The 14,005-nt window shown below is 38.0% G+C and overlaps 1 protein-coding gene across 1 annotated transcript in view; it reads left to right on the forward strand.

Annotated features, from left to right (window-relative positions):
• COL4A1 (collagen type IV alpha 1 chain) overlaps positions 1–14,005 on the forward strand; it is a 147,699-nt gene that overhangs the window by 20,149 nt on the left and 113,545 nt on the right. The gene's annotated exons all lie outside the window — the stretch shown is intronic.

Below are 14,005 nucleotides of genomic sequence, written 5' to 3' on the forward strand. Positions count from 1 at the left end.
AGCTATCTTTTGAGTACTGATATTTCAGCATTGCAATAGTGTAGAAGCTTTCCATCAAATTCTAAAGCCAATAAAAGACTATGCCTTAAGTGAGAAGGTTCTAAACATAAAAGATTTTAACAGCAAGTTTTAATTAGAACATGCTAAAAATAGCATGTCATTCCAAAAGTGCTTAAAGTGGTTTCCATACAGTTTCACTTTTTTGGTACATTTTAGTATGGAAAATTGAGATGTGTTGTACTTAGTTTCTACTGTAAAAAATTATTGTTGTTGTTTATTCGTTCAGTCGCTTCCGACTCTTCGTGACTTCATGGACCAGCCCACGCCAGAGCTTCCTGTCGGTCGTCAGCACCCCCAGCTCCCCCAGGGACGAGTCCGTCACCTCTAGAATATCATCCATCCACCTTGCCCTTGGTCGGCCCCTCTTCCTTTTGCCCTCCACTCTTCCTAGCATCAGCATCTTCTCCAGGGTGTCCTGTCTTCTCATTATGTGGCCGAAGTCTTTCAGTTTTGCCTTTAATATCATTCCCTCAAGTGAGCAGTCTGGCTTTATTTCCTGGAGGATGGACTGGTTTGATCTTCTTGCAGTCCAAGGAACTCTTAGAATTTTCCTCCAACATCACAGTTCAAAAGCATCGATCTTCCTTCTCTCAGCCTTCCTTATGGTCCAGCTCTCGCAGCCATATGTTACTACGGGGAACACCATTGCTTTAACTATGTGGACCTTTGTTGTCGGTGTGATGTCTCTGCTCTTAACTATTTTATTGAGATTTGTCATTGCTCTTCTCCCAAGGATTAAGCGTCTTCTGATTTCCTGACTGCAGTCAGCATCTGCAGTAATCTTCGCACCTGGAAATACAAAGTCTTTCACTGCTTCTACATTTTCTCCCTCTATTTGCCAGTTATCAATCAAGCTGGTTGCCATAATCTTGGTTTTTTTGAGGTTTAGCTGCAGGCCACTTTCTTTCACCTTCATCATAAGGCTCCTCAGTTCCTCTTTGCTTTCAGCCATCAAAGTGGTATCATCTGCATATCTGAGATTGTTAATGTTTCTTCCAGCGATTTTAACTCCAGCCTTTGATTCCTCAAGCCCAGCACGTCGCATGATGTGTTCTGTGTACAAGTTGAATAGGTAGGGTGAGAGTATACAGCCTTGCTGTACTCCTTTCCCAATCTTAAACCAGTCCGTTGTTCCATGGTCCGTTTTTACTGTTGTTACTTGGTCGTTATACAGATTCTTCAGGAGGCATACAAGATGACTTGGTATCCCCATACCACCAAGAACTTGCCACAATTTGTTATGGTCCACACAGTCAAAGGCTTTAGAATAGTCAATAAAACAGAAATAGATGTTTTTCTGAAACTCCCTGGCTTTTTCCATTATCCAGCGGATATTGGCAATTTGGTCCCTAGCTCCTCTGCTTTTCTAAACCCAGCTTGTACATCTGGCAATTCTCGCTCCATGAATTGCTGAAGTCTACCTTGCAGGATCTTGAGCATTACCTTATTGGCAGGTGAAATGAGTGCCACTGTTCGATAGTTTGAACATTCTTTAGTGTTTCCCTTTTTTGGTATGGGGATATAAGTTGATTTTTTCCAATCTGATGGCCATTCTTGTGTTTTCCAAATTTCCTGGCATATAGCATGCATTACCTTGACAGCATCATCTTGCAAGATTTTGAACAGTTCAGCTGAGATGCCATCATCTCCTGCTGCCTTGTTATTAGCAATGCTTCTTAAGGCCCATTCAACCTCACTCTTCAGGATGTCTGGCTCTAGCTCACTGACCACACCGTCAAAGCTATCCCCAATATTGTTATCCTTCCTATACAGGTCTTCTGTATATTCTTGCCACCTTTTCTTGATCTCTTCTTCTTCTGTTAGGTCCTTGCCATCTTTCTTTTTGATCCTACCCATTTTGGCCTGGAATTTACCTCCGATGTTTCTAGTTTTCTGGAAGAGGTCTCTTGTCCTTCCTATTCTATTGTCTTCTTCCACTTCCACGCATTGCTTGTTTAAAAATAATTCCTTATGTCTCCTGGCTAACCTCTGGAATTCTGCATTTAATTGGGCATATCTCTCCCTATCACTGTTGCCTTTTGCTTTCCTTCTTTCTTGGGCTACTTCTAGTGTCTCAGCAGACAGCCATTTTGCCTTCTTGGTTTTCTCTTTCTTTGGGATGTATTTTGTCGCCACCTCCTGAACAATGTTGCGAACCTCTGACCATAGTTCTTCCAGGACCCTATCTACAAAGTCCAGTCCCTTAAATCTATTCTTCACCTCCACTGCATACTCCTTAGGAATATTCGTGAGCTCATATCTAGCTGATCTGTGGGTCTTCCCTAATTTCTTTAGTCTGATCCTAAATTGTGCAAGAAGAAGTTCATGATCTGAACTACAGTCAGCTCCAGGTCTTGTTTTTACCGACTGTATAGATGTCCGCCACCTTTGGCTGCAAAGGATGTAGTCAATCTGATTTCGGTGTTGTCCATCTGGTGAAGTCCATGTATAAAGCCGTCTCTTGGTTGTTGGAAGAGTGTTTGTTATGCAGAGTGAGTTGTCTTGGCAAAATTCTATCAGCCTATGTCCTGCTTCGTTTTGTTTTCCCAGGCCATGCTTACCTGAAATTGCAGGTGTCATTTGACTGCCCACCTTAGCATTCCAGTCTCCTATGATGAAAATAATGTCTCTTTTAGGTGTATTGTCCAGTAGGTGCTGCAGATCCTCATAGAACTGCTCTACTTCAGCTTCTTCAGCATCTGTGGTTGGGGCGTATATTTGGATCACTGTGATGTTAGATGGCTTGCCCTGAATTCGAACCGAGATCATTCTATCATTTTTTGGATTGTATCCAAGCACTGCTTTAGCCACTTTACTATTAATTATGAAGGCTACTCCATTTCTTCTGTGGTCCTCTTGTCCACAGTAGTAGATCTGGTGGTCATTTGATGTGAAGTGGCCCATTCCAGTCCATTTCAGTTCACTGACCCCCAGAATGTCTATCTTTAATCTTGACATCTCACCAATAACCACATCCACTTTGCCCTGGCTCATAGATCTTACATTCCAGGTTCCAGTGGTGTGTTGATCCTTAGAACATCGGATTCGCCGTTCACCGCCAGCACCGTCGGCCGCTAGCCGTCCTTCCGGCTTTGAGCTAGCTGCGTCATCACATCTGGGGCTACTTGAACTCATCCTCTGTTCCTCCCCAGTAGTATTTTGACCATCTTCCGACCTGGGGGTCTCATCTTCCGATGGTATACCGACATATCTCTGGTTGTACTGATCCATTTAGTTTTCACGGCAAGAATACTGGGGTGGGTTGCCATGACCTTCCCCAGGGATCGCATTTAGTCTGACCTCTCTGTCATGACCTTCCCATCTTGGGTGGCCCTTCACGGTTTAGCTCATGGCATCACTGAGGTGCTCAATCTCCAGCACCACGACAAGGTAACGATCCTTTGCTGAAGGTAAAAAATTATAAATAAATGAAAAAACCAGGTTTTCATCTAGGGTCTGTCTATATGGTGATGCTGAGGTAAATTAGCACTACAATGTCATAAAACAGTATATTCTGGAAAGAAACTGAAAATATCTAGAAAGCTTGATTCTGTGTATATTCAGGTTAAAAACCAGACAGAACGTTAGTTAGTTTTCCCCTCACTTTGTTAGAAATACAGTGTTCTTTAGAAATGGGCAACTTTCTGTCAATTTCTCCTCTCTATATTCTTTTGTGTTTGCCTTTTTTAAGATTATAGATGTAAAATCAGATTATTCCTCTGTAGAATTATAATAGATTTATGGAACATCATAAAAATAGTAATAATTTCCCAAAGAAACTATGTTTAATATTTCAGGTGTTTGTCACTTAGAAATATGCTGCATTATAGGACTGAATGCTTGTTAATTAGTCCTAGTCACTGCTCTACATAGTTTTTCAAGACTCCTTTTTGTTAATGCAATCGGCTATCAGATAAATCCTTTGCTTTATAGCTAATTGAATGGTCTTCAGGATTAGAGATGTTTGTGTCATTCCCAATGTTTTCATTTCAGTTTTGCATTTACTCACTCACTCATGTATTAGATTTCCATGTCATTCAGCAGTTTCTTTTAGTTGAAATAAATGTGCATTTATTTTTTTATGCACTTTTCCTAATAAATACATTTTGGCATGCAATCTGACACATTCATTTTTGTACACATGTTTTTAAGTCAAGAATTGCATTTCAAATTCTGGGTATGTGTAGAACTTTAGATCCTTCATTTTGGTTACTTAAATGTAAATTAATAATCATTCCAATAAGGCAAGCAAAACAAAATTTCTCCCAATATTAGACTAGTCTAATTTAAACTATATAAGAGTTCACATTGTTGCTGAGACCTGTTTCTTGATATTTAAATCTGATATTGCCCCAGTTCAGGAAACAAAGATCAGTGCAAATAAGCAAAAGGTGATGAAAATATGCCAGTTCCATGAATATCTGTTGTGCCCTTAGTATACTTCAGAATTCTGTTTTAATTTCATTATTGAGAAAAGTTGGTAGATAAAGTACATAGATTAAAGAAAAACAACTGACTACTTATTCTTTTTTTCAAAAAAGGAAGAAAGAAAGAAAGAAACTTTGATCAACTTTTAATATAAATATGTGCTTGTTCTAAATTGTGAAAAGAATAATAATGACATTGTAATACATTCTAAATAACTTCTTTAGAACTGATTTGTTTTAAAGTTGCTTGGGATCTGAAAGAATCATTTCACTTTTGACCTTTACATGAAACTTATTGATGTTTTTTTTCTGGGTTAATTCTTTTGAATTAATGGAAAGGCTTTCTTGTTCAGACTTTCTTGTTCAGTTCAATACAAACCTCTGCTTTTAAACAGGATATGATACAGCACTGAATAAAAAAAAAGTGTTAACTATTGTAAATGAACTTCAAAGTAAATTTCATCAATAAGCTGTCTAAAATGAAGATGTATTCTTAATTTTCAAAAAATATTTTGATGTGCAGTATAAATTTGCATAATAAAATAGAAAAAAAACACCTGGCATATTAAGTCAGTTGTATAGATTATATAGTTATATAATTATTAATTGCACATCTATAGAATGTTTAATATATTTTGTCATTGTGTTCATCTTATCATAGACATTAATTTACAGAGCTGGCCAGAGTAAACACGGAACTCAAAAACTGAAGTAATTTACCACCTCTTCATTTGTGGAAGGGCGTTATGTGGAAAAAGAGGGGCTTTGTAACAGAGAATTTAAGGGTTCCCTGTGGTCTCCCTCTGAAAGCTGATGAATAAGGTGGTCCAGAGCATCCAATGGCTCCTGACATCTTTCCAGAATCCATATGACTACAGTCTGATTTAATAAAAACAACAGTTTCGTCTGTTATGTGAATCATTGTTTTAACTAAAACAAATAGAAAAACCCAGTTTACATAAATTTTATCTATGTTTTCATTCCTTTTATTCTGTTAATTGGCCCATGAATATACATTCCCATGGATTTCTTAAGTAGAATTTAACTTGTGCTGTCTAGTACTTCAAAAAAAAATATCTTACAGCAATAACCATGTAGGGTACCATTTTACTTTGTTTCTATTAAACTGAGGTATCCATATAATTTAAAAGAATAGTAGAATCTAAGCAAGTTGCCTATGCCAGAATCTACTGTAATAAAAAGGGTTCTAGCATATGTTGCATGCTGCCCAAGTCTAAAACTTTGATTAATCTTAATTACGATTTGTTGAAAGACACCAACCTTATTACCCAGATTAGCCACATTTTGTCTTGTTTGGATGGCATAACTTGGCCAAAAATGTAGGATTGTCCTACAGCTGACACCTAGCCATATTAACTGGGGAAATCTGTAATGATATTTTGAGATGGCTTGATTTTGGATGCAAAATATCTAATTTATCTTTGTTAATGCCCTGGAATGGAAATAATAAAATTGCTTCAGATGTGTAGTAACTGCTAAAGTCTTGCACAGAAATGCTGGTGGGAGCTCTTATATACCAGTTTATTTGATATCCAATTCCTTATTCATTTATTTATATACTGCAAAAATTAGTATGTGGTCGATATATGAGTGTGCCTTGTATAGAAACAGTTCAAGTTATTTTGTCTAATAAATCCCTACATGAACTGAGGGGCCTCATTCTCTCTTGAATGTTCTGCAGACTCTGAGGTTAACCTCAAATAATCTAGCCACTGCCAAAGAGCTGTAGGTATTTGTTTAACAGTTTCCAAAGTATAAACCAATGAACTACAGGTGATAACATTCTCCATAAAGTACCTACATACTTAAACTGACTTTTCCCAGGAGTTCATTCTGTTCAGAAATGATTATGAATGTCTTCCTGCTTCTTCCACATGAGCTTGGTTTGAACCTCAGAATATTCTTAAGCTTTGGTGAGTGCTTGCGTAATAGACTGTTCTTCATTTCTGGCTTCTAGTTTGCTCATTATTGTGCTCCTGGTTTGTCCTTTGATCCTGCCTTGCTCCTTGCTCCTGACCCTTGGTGTGCCCCACAGCTTCTGTTTCCTGGCTCACCTCACACAGCTGTTCATAGCCCAGTACTGGCAGCTCTGGCTGTAATGTGTAAGTTCTGAGATCCAGGTCATTTGGGGTGATTGCTCTACATGTGTAAAACAAATCCAAGCCGAGATGTTCCTATTTGGGTTGTATTTAAATATTTATTTATCAAATTTCATCACTGCCCATCTCCCTCAAAAGATATTGAAGTCTTTATTATTAAATATTCATTGGTCTTTGTTCTATTGGCTGACTTTCTAACAGAAAATTATTCTGTTAAAGATCATTTTAATACAATAAATCTGCTGAACACTGAGATTTTGAATTGAAATTTGGTATGCATAGTCAGGGCACATTAAGTTTTATTATTATCACACATAGTTTCAAGAAAGTTGAGGAAAATCAAAACAGAACAATCCAATTTGTTCTGAATATTGAGGCATGAACATAAATATAGATGTATAAATTTGGTATCTCAGAATACAAGAAACATTGAATTAAAAGAATTTTGAAGGAGACTGGGAAAGATGCAACAGATTATAATTCAATATCTGAAATGAGTTTTCAAACAATGCATTTTTCTAAGTTTTCTATTTTAATAAAACTTTTAAAAACTTTTATTATTTTAGGCTTCACGGCTGTTGCATAATGGGAAAACATCCATATCTTTGTTTAAAAAATAAAAGTGTTGGACCATCTTTATTTGCTATGTGGAAAAGATGGCATATAAATGTTATGCTTGCAGGAATCTGCATATTCCAGAATTTCTTACACCAGAGTATCTTAATGCTCTATACAAAAATTTGATAACCCAATCATTATTAGGTTATTTGTTTTATAGAGTGACTTATAATAAAAATACAGAACAAATGTATGTGTAAAATAAATCAGTGATAAGCAATAATCATCCCCAGAGTTGCACTTAGCATTTAAAACTAATTTCAAATAATTTTAGGCCTAATTTCAAAACCTCTTACAAGCTGTTGGTTCCAATTTCTGATAATAGCTTAATGATTGCTGTTAACAACCAGAGAAATCAGGAACATCTCTGCATGGTAACAGAAACAGTATTTTGAGGTCTTCCTGCATAGGGAGGTAAGATGAAGACCTCAGTCTGTTTGTAAAAAGATTTAAAGTCTTATGAACAGTAAGTTTAAAAATCCATTTCTGATCAATGAGAATGGAGAAATGTTCTGAAATACACAGGTTCCAGGTTTTAAATGTAAACATTTTAAATTGGGCCAGGAAACTGATTGGAACCCTCTGTAATATGTACTAATCTGAGAATTCTGCCCCAGGTGAAGCTTCCAAACTCTCTTCCAGGCAGGTGTCCTCTAGCCAGATAAGAGGCTGCCATTCTATGGATAATGATCACAAACCCTTAACCACAAACTCATGGCCAACTCAGGCTAAAACTGATAATGTTATTTTCTAGCCCTTGATGCCTGAGAACGAGAAAGCAGGATCCAGAAGTACATCCAGGGTGTGAATCAGTTTAGTCAAGAAGAATGCAAAGGATACAGTACAGAACAGAACATTCCCTGGTCTTTAAACCACTGAAACAGATCTCATCTCCCGGGTCAGTGTTTCACCAAGACCTAAAACAAAAGGAGTCCTGAAATAAATTGCACAACTGTTCTGGATTTGCTACCTTTCTCTCAACCTCCTTTTTGCATATTTAACAGGTCACTTGGAAAACTGTATTTTTATTTTCTCTTCAGAAATGACAGAGGAAGGTCCTGAACTTTCCAGCGTAGAAAATTAAGCATGAATTCAATATATTAAAAAAAGGGTCATAAAAGTATGTGTGTACATTTCAGAAATGAGTTTTGCTTTTAGGACTTTTTCCATGTAAGCTTGTACAAAAAATTTAGAATTTGCCAATTTTAGTAGAGTCTTCCAAGCAAAACTATCCAGAGCTATAACATATGATTAATGTTTGAAGCCAACACATCTGTAAAGTCACTTTAAAGACTGATGTTTCAGAACATATTATGAAATGTCAACATTTGGCATATTTGTTAATGCACAAATGTATTCCCAGTATGCATCCTAACATTGACAGCATAAAACTATGTATCTCTTCAAACTGAAAAGTGAAAACTCATGATAAACATATTAAAAAGCATACAATAAAAAAAAATTGTTAAGGGAATTATAAAGAAATCTCAAACTGATTTTTAAGACATCTGTGTTGCAAGTATCAGTGTAACCCTTGGGAACAAGTGCAATAATGCATTGGAAGAAAAAGCCTTTTATACTTAGCGTTAAGTTGCTTAAAAACAAGCTGGAAAAGTAAACAGGGATCAATAACTCATGAATGGGAATGACAGATTGTACAAACTGGTATCCTGTTTTTGAAATGTTTTTATTTGCAGGGTGGTGGTAGTCACAGTGTACATTCTGCTCAGTACTATTCTTTCGTGCTGGCTAAGGGAGAAATCTAAGATACACACCTTCATTTTATTGTCCTTAAAACATTTTGCACATCTTTGCTTTTCCTTTTATATTGTGTCCATTGTAGGGTTATCAGTCTGATGAAACTGCATTTGCTGAGGAAATGCACAATTATCCCAGTTCGTTACTGTGCTATCTCTGGTTTCTAGACTTGCCCATCTTATGATTCAGTGATGTTCTGTGTTCCCCAGAATGAGACTATTGTATCTCAGGATATAACATTGCATTAATATCTGTACATGTTCTGTCTCATCACCTGGAGGTTGAGAGAAAATGGTTAGAAGGCCTGAGATATTCCAGAGAAATCCTGAAAACCATGTTATAATACATCCCATTAACATGTTATAGTGTAATATCTAGCGGGTTACCTACTCATCTTGTGAGTAGACAGAGATATAGACTAGTGGAAAATGAATGATGTCCTAGATTTTCTCCAGGCAGCATTCTCAAAGGTGCAGAATATAAATGCATTACAATATGGGCCCTGGCATTCAACTCTCTTCTGTGGACAAGATGCCATTTCCTCATGTCTGTTTGTTAAAGAGATATACGTATAGAATTCGTAAATGGCTATTTACACATTTCCATCATGGAACCCAAAATGGGGACTTAACTATACTTATGGAGAAGATTGCTCTAAACATCCATACACCGTTGAAAGGGTGCTTTTGTGGATGTAACCTGGCTATAATTTGGGAACTCTGTGTTTGAGCTGGAAGTTTTAGCATGTTTTCTGCAGTATATAAGAGTCACAAGTGTAAGATTGTTGCTTGAAGGAACCCTTCATTAATTTCTGAAACCAGCTTTTTATGGGTCTTTCCAGCCTCCAAAGCCCTCTCACTATCAGGACAAAATTGATGTGGATTTTTCGACTGTTTCTTGGCAAGCTGATGTTCCAAGGCAGTCCAAGACCGACAGATGTGCAGATGCAACATTTGGCAGATGAAGCTTTTGTGTCACATGTGCTAATACCTGGAGGTAATACTATTCCACAGACTGAAGGATAAATAAATAAATAATGCCTTCTGGAAGTCCTGCGCAGAAAGGAAATTCTTGCCTTTTCAGGATTCTCAGAGGGCATTATCCCCATTTCCCCCCCAGTCCAGGTGCTCATTAGTGGAAAGGAAAGGTTTTTATGCTCACAAATTCTTGGGTCTTGTTCTATGATCTGTATGAGGCAATGGCAAACTTTTCAGGGTAAAATTGTGTGAGGGCTCAAATCTGCTCCCCGCACCTCCAATTTAAAAAATTGCCCCAAATCATGAAAGATCATTATCCCTCTGTAAAATGCTGGAATCCATTTAAGTCTTGTGAGATTAGCATTTTCACAAGAAATCTCATACAGGAACATTGAAATCTTTGGAGCTGCTTTTTAAATTAAAAAATATTTTATTTGGAAAGTTCATAGATGCCCTCCTAACTTCTGATCTGTATTGTTTTCCCTATGTATTCTGGGCATGTATCTATAGTTCAAAATGAATGTTTCCTCTTGATTCAGGAAAGAGAGGTTCTATTTCTTTTTCAACCTATCTAGAGGATATGACTTCCTACAGAGAAAATCCAACAGATGTTTGGCCTTGCTGGCTGAGTCAATGACGGGACACTACCCAAAGCATAAGAGATCAGAATGCTCTTGGCAAGTCCTGGAAAATAACAATGTACAATTAGAAGCTCCTTTCCTAACACTAGATCATACCCATTTTGGATTTTTAACAAATCTTGTTAAACATATTGGCTTTATACTTATTTGGAATACAAGGACTAAAGAAACAAAAGCGCACTACTTTGCATACGTCTCTCTCTTTTCTAAAATAAAAATGCCTATGGGACAATCACAATTACTTTTGCTAGAAAGTGTGCACATCTTGAAGATGGAGAGGGAAAAAAAGACCATTGCCACCTCATGTCTCTGAGCTCAGTTTTTTGCCCATCAACAACAGCATTTAAAGCAAAGCAATCCCTATCTGTACATAGAGTCCATCATATATAGAACATGGTCATTAATGAAAATGCTTGGGGAGGAATGTGTGCCATACAAAGTAATACCATATGTCAGAAAAGGTAATCCAGCAGCTTTCCAGATGCTGCTGATCTGTAAAGTCCAGCAGCCCCAAAGAGCATTGCCAGCAGTGAAAGATTCTGGGAAGCCTAGTTAGCAACGGGTGGAGAGCACATTTCCCTGTCTGTGTCCTGGGTCTTGCTCTTCAAACTGCTGTGCCTGGGTGGCACTGATCCTGTGGAAAGTTTACCAGTCGCTTAGAATGAACTGAATGGCACTGTTTGAGAAGGGAGAAGACTCCCGTTCTTCTGCTCTGAACTGTTGGACTTGTCTATGTGGTGATGGCCAGGAACCCGAAGCAGATGCATCGTATTACATATAAGATACTTGGAAATACTGATAGCATACTGTAGTGAAAATATGTATGTGGAATGTGACAATGTAGCATGCAGGAAGAGGAGTGACTTGGGAGAGGAAGCAAAAGGGCGAACAATGAGGGTCTATGTCTAAACTGTTACATAATAAAGTTTTAACTTACAACATACTCTCCAATCTGTGGTAAAAATCTGATAAGAAAGAACACAATCTATATAATGGGCTTGCTAACCTCCGGCTCAAGGTTACGTGTGTGTCAGTGCAAACATATGCAAATTATGTATGCACACAGAGGGATATACAAATAATACAGTACATATCACGTGCATCACATATATATTATGCTCTACCCCCACCACACTGGAAAACTGCATTCCCCACACATTAGTTTCCCCACATGCATTTGTGCACATGAACTCTCTATAATGTGGATATGTATACACACATACAGCCATGCACAAATGTGCTTCATGTGTATTCCTCTGGGTGACAGACCAACTTGTGCCTAGGTGTAGGAAGGCAATGAACTGATTTGTGGAACACAGCTAAACCACTAGGATTTAAACCTAGAAAATAACCAAGAATGTGACATTATTACTTGTGCCTCTATTCCTTTTTTTTCTTTAAACATAAATATTTATATGGGCTGTGTTCACAAAACACATTGGAGCAGATGAGTTAGACCCAGCAGCTGCCACAGCACTCTAAGCTTGGTTTGTATTAACCTTGCTTATTTTTTATTTTTGGGCATGTTGTGCAAACTCAGCTTATTTGGTTCTTGATCATACTATGCAAGCAACAAGGTTAAGTGTGTTATATGAATGAATCTACTGTGTTTTGTTTCTCTGGCTTATCCAGCCAGTGTACAGGAAGAGCTCCCTTGGCTTTTCATTTTCTGATTCCATAACTCAGAGGCCAAAAGGAAATAGATCTTCTTAAGAACTTAAGAACAGCTGAGGGCCGGGGTGGTGGTGGTGGAGCCTGAAGTGGTACTAGTTAGCTGCATGGAGGAAGGGAGACATCAATCCTTTTCTTGTTTCTACAATTAAAATAATTCATTTAAAGATGCCATTAAGTACTGTATTGTTAAACCTGCTTAATAAAAATACACATACCTTCCCCATTCCAGAGGGACCAACAGTAACTTTGTAGACAAGGAGATCTTCGCCATTGGTTCTGGGTCATTTCACTCATTCCCTCCTTCCTAGATCCCACCGGAACTTCATTTTTTTTAAAAAAGGGAAGTGTGTTCATAGGTTTTGAGTACCATGTACTGTATGTTTTGAGAGGCTGCCTATCTGAAGAACTGTTAAGCTTGTCATGAGCAGGACAGAACCCTCAGTTTTTATCTTTGCACTCACAACCTTGTTTATTCACACACGTATTTCAAGAGTCCCAGACTGAGTTCTAGTGAAGCATGCAGTGCATGATATCATGGCTAATCCAAACATGCATTAAAGCTTTAATTAATCTAGGAAAATGCCCTGGAAGACACAGACTGGGTTCCCATAAAATGCTAGGCCACAGTTTGCTTAATCATTGGTTGCAGAAGAAATCCAACTGACTGAATAAAAGAAATACACTAAGCTATGAACCTTGAACCACAGTGGTGGAGTCCACACAACACAAACAAGCAACCCACTTTTTAGCTGTGTGTTGTGTGACCTTAGCCATAAAAGCATGGCACTTTAAGAATCAGTTCACAAAGTCATGCTGGACTATTTCTATTATATTTTATTAGATTTGTGGTAGAAAAAGCCATGGGGACTGTTTCTTCTCAAAATTTCCTGACAACAAAACAGATAGCCTTTCAATTGTTTACAAAAGTTTTCATCAAAAATAGTGACCTACCTCAAAAACATTCACATGTAAATGTAGAATTTTGAAAATATATTATGTAATTGAAAGCTAGAGACCCAGTTTGGTGTAGTGGTTAAGGCACCAGGCCAGAAACCGGGAGACCAGGAGTTCTAGTCCTGTCTTAGGCACCAAGCCAGCTGGGTGACCTTGGGCCAGTCCCTCTCTTTCTCAGCCCTGGGAAGAAGCAGGCAAGGGCAAACCACTCCAGTGGTTTTTAACTCTCTTTGCTGTATGATTGCATCAGATCAAGGAACTACTGTCTGCTCAGACTAGATCAGTTAAACTGTGTGAGGGTTTCCTTTACTTCCTCAAGAGAATCTGAATAGATTAGGAAACTTTTTGAGAGACTTAATTAGATGTTATTTCCCAGCTATGCAGGCTGTTCATTGAATGACAGCTCTGGTTCATGGCCTCCAGATGATAGGACATATGAAATTGAGCTCTTTTGCATAAAATTGCCATATCTAAGAATGATCAGCACGGGGAAGGCTGAATGTCTCTTAAGACATTTGCAGCTGTCTAGCAGGGTCAGAATTGGTTAGCGGAATCTCAGGGGCATAGGCTGGATTGGAAAGTTAAAAAGACCGTCCTGACTGAAGACAGTGGTAAGGCACGTTGTTATTGTTGCCGTGAAAACTAGAAGCCTGTGCTCACGAAGTCACCAGGAGTTAAGCTCAGTGGGATGGAACCTTTATCTTTTTTAGGAAAAAAAAAAGATTGCAACACAGAGGTCCAAGTTGCATTTACGACTTGTGGAAAGCAGGCTGCCC

Source organism: Candoia aspera, chromosome 1, assembly GCF_035149785.1.
Source record: "Candoia aspera isolate rCanAsp1 chromosome 1, rCanAsp1.hap2, whole genome shotgun sequence".
NCBI lineage: Eukaryota > Metazoa > Chordata > Lepidosauria > Squamata > Boidae > Candoia > Candoia aspera.